Below are 6,260 nucleotides of genomic sequence, written 5' to 3' on the forward strand. Positions count from 1 at the left end.
TTTTTAATATTATTCTCATTGCATAGGACATATATTGAAAATATGTCAAATATAAATATCTTATTTTTAAATACTTTTTTTGAATGATCTATTAACATTACATTTTCTTGTCTTTGTCAAAGCTCTTGATTAACTCACATAAACATATACAGTTTATGTTGCACAAGAAACTGAAATTCTTTTATGTTTAATATTTGTTTGTGGCCAATTGTAAAAACATTGCATCATATTTCTTGAACACTTTAAAAAAAACCAGAATATATTTTAACTACATTCACCGCATAAGACAGCTTTGGTTTTTTTTAGATTTGGTGAGTCTGCATCTTGTACGGTACTTTTCAAAATCAGAATATGTCAAATGTGATTATTTTTACTGAGATTACTAAAAAATATTTCTTGTCCAGCAGTAGAAATTATACCGCTGCTCCTTGGTAATATCAGAATTAATGTATTTAAGATTATAGTATTACTTCACACCAATAAAAAAACTAATACAGCAGTATGGGCTTACTGAAAAATATCTTGAATAAGTCATTAAAGGTAGTTCTATGTACTTTTAACATGACAAACAATCATCACATAATCTAATTATGGAATGTGACTGCATGTGTAGCTGAGCACACAAAATGTCAATATAATTTAAAGAAAGACAACTAGAAGACTCATTTTGAAGTTATAATTTGAAAAATATGTACATAATCGGTTAAACAGACAATTTCACCCTTAAAGACCATGTGGGTAGATTTAGGTAACATTCACCTCAGTAGCTTTTTAGAAAAAATAACTTTTAGGAGTATTTTTTCTGTACAGCACTTTTTTTCTTTTACTTGAGTAATATATAAAAGTAACTTTACTGTCAGGTACAATTTCTGGCTACTCCAATCAGCTCTTTTGAATCTCACTGAATGACATGCGTAAACATTAATTAATAATTCTTCAGACAGAAATGTCTGGTGAGGCTTTTGGTTTGTTAATAGATGTTATTGTTCTGTTATTTTCTGTCTCCTGAGCCTGGTGTTCCCTTTGAAGATCAAATAAAGGTACATGTCATGATCTGGGTTTGATGGTGGATCCAAATCCAGAGAGGAGAGACGGAGGCAGCTTTTAAATGAAGAATGTTTAGTAAAAAAAAAAAAAAAAACGATGAAAAAAAAAAAACTTACAATAAAACCACAGGGAACCAGAGTCAAACTAAAACAGGAATCCAGACCAAAAAGCCAGCAGGATAAAATAGGGAGGTAACAGAATCTAACAACAAATATCCAAATCAACTCACAACAATCCTGACATCAAATGAGGTCACTATAACACTTTTCACTGTTAGGTTTTAGAAGTTGTATGTTGTGGAAAACTGAAATTTGGAAATTTATTTATTTATTTATTTATTTGCTCATTTATTATTTTGCATTTATTTTTTAAGCATTTTTATATATATTTTTTTTTTTTACTTTTTTTACGTACTAAAGCCTCCACTGAATTTAATGTTGTGTCTGTACAACTACATCAATTTCACAAATTAAATCAGATTAAACAGAATTACTCAAGTACTCACTACTTAAGAAACATTTATACAAAATATATTTTTACATTTACTTGAGTAAAATTTATAACTATTCTTCCCAACTCTGCATTTGGTTTTGAACAGACAATCATGTGATTGTAATTTTCAGAACTAGAAATCAGATATTAGAATCTGACTATTAATGAACCATCTGGATGCTTTGTGGACAAGGGTTTTTTTTTTTTTGTGCTATGTCTGACTTATTACATCTATTACTATGGGAATGCCAGCAATTTCAAAATAGCCTTATTATGCAACGTGTTACCTGACCTTGTTAGTCTCTTTTACAAAGTAGTACCAGAATAGTTATGAAGATTAATGGTTATTGTTTTATCTCTGCAGAAAATGTGGCACCAGAAAAGAAAGACAGAAACCAGTCCAACACCAGTCTCAGCTTCAATCGGGAGGACAGGTCAGAATAATTTATGTGATTTGCATACTTTTAATTCTGCCTTTCTGACTTGGAGACTAAAGTGTATTTGAAGCCACTGGCCTCACTTCCGTCTTTATTGGACCGTTTTTGTCTGCTTGCACTGATAACTGGCAGAGCTACAGGGATGAGTGTGGCTACTTCTCCAAACAAACACAACTCATCAGAAGTTTTTTTTATAGTCATCTCTGACCCCTGACCTCCTCATATTTCATCAGCACTTGTATTCTTGTCTATTAAACAGTGTGATTTCTTGTTCTTCTGCTTTCTGCGTACTTCCGCTGTTTGGCTCCTCTGACCTCTAACTGCGACTCTGTCTTTTGGCTGCAGGAAGTCCACAATCAGCTGGAAGGTACAGGTCAGTGGAGGAGCAAAAAGCACAGAAGAGACTACATGGAAAGACTGAATTCTGTCTACGGTCAAGTCTGAGCTCAGACTTCTTTAATTTACTTGAAGAAAGAGACCCGGTTTGAAGGACATTATTATTGTTATTTAACAAAGGAGGTGTTTAACATGTCAATAAAAGAAAGTCACAAATCAACAACATATATGTCTTTACACATTGTCTGTAATATGCAGAATATTTGTCACCACGATGTACTTTATGGGGAAGTTCAACTGTATAAGAGAAGCAACGTAGTTATTAATTCCTGTTCATTTGAATTTATTTCACTGCTTAAATGCAGTGTAGTACAACTTATGCCCAGCAGAGGGCAGGTGGCGTCCTTCTGAACGGCCTGACGGGGAATAAAGATTGTGTCGAGTCTTTTTCCACATTCTCTCATTTGCAAACACTATTATTACTCTGAGTCTATTTTCTAAACTGGATGCCAGTCTGCCAAACATTGTTTTCTTGTCCATGGTAAGATGAAGGTACATCTAGTCCTCTGATAAGGCATTGTGACAGACAGTAAACTGATCAGTTTTATTATCAATATGTTGACACTGCTGTATTGTTAAAAATGCAAAGAAGTTTATGTCCTTAAGATGACAAAATACGTGTGGGAGGCAGATAGAAAGTGAGAAAATGTGTCAGAGAGGAAGAACTGAAACATGAATAATTTCCAGGGAACAGTCAGATGCAGAGCTACTGAGGTCGTGTAAAACCGGTTGCATGGAACTAGTTGCATCTGATAACAACTAATAATCTCTGGATGTCGCCATTTAATCATTCACCCCATAAAATTAAACTTCATAAGCTTCTTAGGCAACTAAAATTTAATTTCATGTGTGTGTGTGTGTGTGTTTTTGTTACATAGCATTAAAACTAAACGCTGGGCCTCCAGTTCATCTCAGTTTCTGAAACTGATTCCATCATGAAGAGTTCACCATTCATCCCAAATCTGACCGAGAAGAGAAAATGTAATGATGGAAAACCGGGCACTTGATCATGAGAAATCCCATTACTATATAAAAAGAGACATTTATTTCTATATCTCAGATTAGATTGGTAATTTCTGAACTCTGCCAAAGTTATAAAGAGTACAGAGTGACTCTCTTGCTACATATCTCCGTTACCCGGGTCACGTTCATCACATCCACCTTTCTGCCCTCTGGCACCCTGCTGTGTGCTCCAGTGGTACCTACTGGTACCAGATGGACCTGTGATGTTTCCTCATTGCAATACTTACCCTCAGTAACAGGATTCTTATCCCAGCCTATCCTAATTTGAAGTTTATTAAACTAGATGTGTGTTTGTATGCTAATCAATGGGACATTTTTCTTTGAAATACTGTCTGTATAAATACTTAAAATGAGTCTTTTAACTTAAATAAAATAACGACTTTTTGTGACTTTACCGGAGTGTCAAACTGCAGTAGAAGTTTTGTTAGATTTAGTGCAGAGGATTTCTTGCATAACTATGCTGTAAAACATCAATACAGGAAACAAAGGAGCTGAGCTTGTTGGCTTTGTGTAGTCAGCATTTTTAAGAGCAAAATATTAAATTAGATACACAATAATATAGACTTAGGACAGACAGGGGTTGTATGAGTTTCTTTCTGTGAATGTTTGGCTCCTCTGCGTTCTTTGGCTTCTTCCCACGATCTAAAGACATGTGCATTATTACAAAATCTATGCAACAACATACCAACAAGTTTGTTTTAAAGGCATAGCGAGGTCACGCTATGCCTTCAAAACTTATTAGACACAATATTTGACTTGTGTCTAATATTTATTATGTTCTAAATGTGTCTAACGTTGGCAGAATTATAGAAAACAGAAATAGTTTATTTTTCTACTTTGAGTTAAAGCTCTTCATTAACAAAATGGATCAACGTTTATTTAGCTTTTCTACTCCGAAGTTAGTTTCTGATAAACATTTGAGCTGTACCTTACTTTACAGGGTGTTTTTTTTTTTTTCAAAGAAACGGAAATAGCCATTTCCTTTTCTGCACTCCTTCACAGCAGCAACAGATAACAGAAAATCTGACTCCTCATAAGTAGGTGGACATCATGCTCCTCTTGAAGCAAGAAGCTTTGCTCTTTATCCAGCTGGTAAATATCTGGAGTGTCTCAACAGGTAAGGAGTGAATTTCTGTTTTTTTTTTATTTTTAAGATTTTAACTATAATTATTAGTTTTTCAATTTCATTGTCTCCTACAGCAGAGCACTATGATGTGTTGGTGGTGTCCAGAGGAGACTCAGTCCTGTTCACTTGCAGTATATCTAATGAAAATACAACATTAATCCAATGGACCAAAGGCAGATGTTTTTTTTCATACTCCTCCTCCAATAATCGAACTTTGTCAAATTTCTCCTCTCACGCACTGAAAATAGACACAAACATACCTTCTACATTAAGTATCGATAGTGCTCAGTTTGATGATGCAGGACTTTATACTTGTAATATAACTGGGAATAAAGGCCTTAACAACATTACATGGACCGTAACAGTTCTTGAAAATCAAAACGGTATGTAATGAACACATCTGCAACACATCTACTGTGAAGTTTAAATTTTAATCTTTGGTTAATAATCTTTTTTTTCTTCAGCAATCGGTTCATCACTGGATATTACAATCATATTTCCATTTGCCATTGGATTGCTTTTATCTTTCATGACTACGGCTCTCTGCCTCTGCAGGTCAGTGGACTTTTATTGACTCGTGCTTCTGATTTTTAAAACTACCAAAATAAATAAGTAAATAAATAAATAATTACCTTCAAACTGTTAATAAGTGAAGCCAGAGAAATGTGTTTTTTGGTTCTGTGGATAATTTCTTACCCAAAGCGTGATCACTTTCTGTGAATATTTCCTCATCAGAAAAACAACGTGTTTTACAGATGTAAAAACAACACTGAGAAAGGAACATCAATTTAAAGTTTTGAGGTGAAACTCTTTGATTATTGTTTAATGTTAGCAGGAGGAACATATCTGGAAACCAAAACCAGGACAGCAGAACATTGACTTGGGTTCAATACAACATTATGGATGGGGCAAAGGTTAGAGAAACTTTATCATGCAGTTTGATTTTTTTTTTTTCATTCCAGCAAAGTGCTTTTATTCCTGCTTTTGTTTTCTTTCCCAAACTTGGCTCTTGTCCTACCACAAATCCTTGTAGGCAGTTTCTTCACCATTCCAAACTACAGCAATGTGGAGGAGAACTGACAAGCAGGACAACGTGGAGGCAGTACTGATGACCAGAGGAACAATAAGCAAATAACACCACTCAGGAAATGACTGACGTAAATATATTTAGTTCACACTTTGGTTTGAAGGATTCATCAAAAAGATCCAGTTTGGAAGATATAACATGTATTTTATTCTTAAAACTGGAAATTCAAACATGCAATCTAATGTAACTGTAACATTTAACCTCTGTTTTCAACTGAAACAATTTATGATGTTAGTGTCATGTTTCTGAAATGATTTATGATGTTTCCTCTAAATGTATTTTTATGTTACAATGTGTCAAGTATTCAATAATGGTACGCTTCGTGTCCCTTTATATTCTGAAAAAGCTTTCAATGCACATTCATACAATGTTTATTTTAATAGCAATAAATTCAGCTCAATCAGACTCATTTCATTTTAGTATCAAATCTGTCAAGTGGAATTTTATCGTATTTCTTTCCAGCAGGGGGCGTGGTTGAGTTACAATCATGTTATGCTTAAACGGAATTGACAGAACTACACAAAGATGTCTCAGTTCTTTTGAAATTGAATTCGTGGAGAATTTAGAAGCAGTAAATATTTTAACATTTATTTTTAAGGAAGAATCTGATTGTAAATAACTTATTTCGCATTATCTTGGTAAAGAGATTGTT

At 34.0% G+C, this 6,260-nt stretch overlaps 2 long non-coding RNA genes across 2 annotated transcripts; both read left to right on the forward strand.

Moving 5' to 3' along the window:
- Positions 1 to 1,434: 1,434 nt before the first annotated feature.
- Positions 1,435 to 2,537, forward strand: LOC106959383 (uncharacterized). Its single transcript, XR_001427336.1, has 2 exons — positions 1,435 to 1,973; positions 2,322 to 2,537. It is a non-coding gene; the product is annotated as an uncharacterized LOC106959383 (long non-coding RNA).
- Positions 2,538 to 4,998: 2,461 nt separating this feature from the next.
- LOC106959384 (uncharacterized) lies at positions 4,999 to 6,017 on the forward strand. Its single transcript, XR_001427337.1, has 3 exons — positions 4,999 to 5,076; positions 5,354 to 5,435; positions 5,555 to 6,017. It is a non-coding gene; the product is annotated as an uncharacterized LOC106959384 (long non-coding RNA).
- Positions 6,018 to 6,260: the final 243 nt, after the last annotated feature.

This window comes from Poecilia latipinna, unplaced genomic scaffold, assembly GCF_001443285.1.
Source record: "Poecilia latipinna isolate Pla-1442-1.1 unplaced genomic scaffold, P_latipinna-1.0 Scaffold1075, whole genome shotgun sequence".
Taxonomy (NCBI): Eukaryota; Metazoa; Chordata; class Actinopteri; order Cyprinodontiformes; family Poeciliidae; genus Poecilia; species Poecilia latipinna.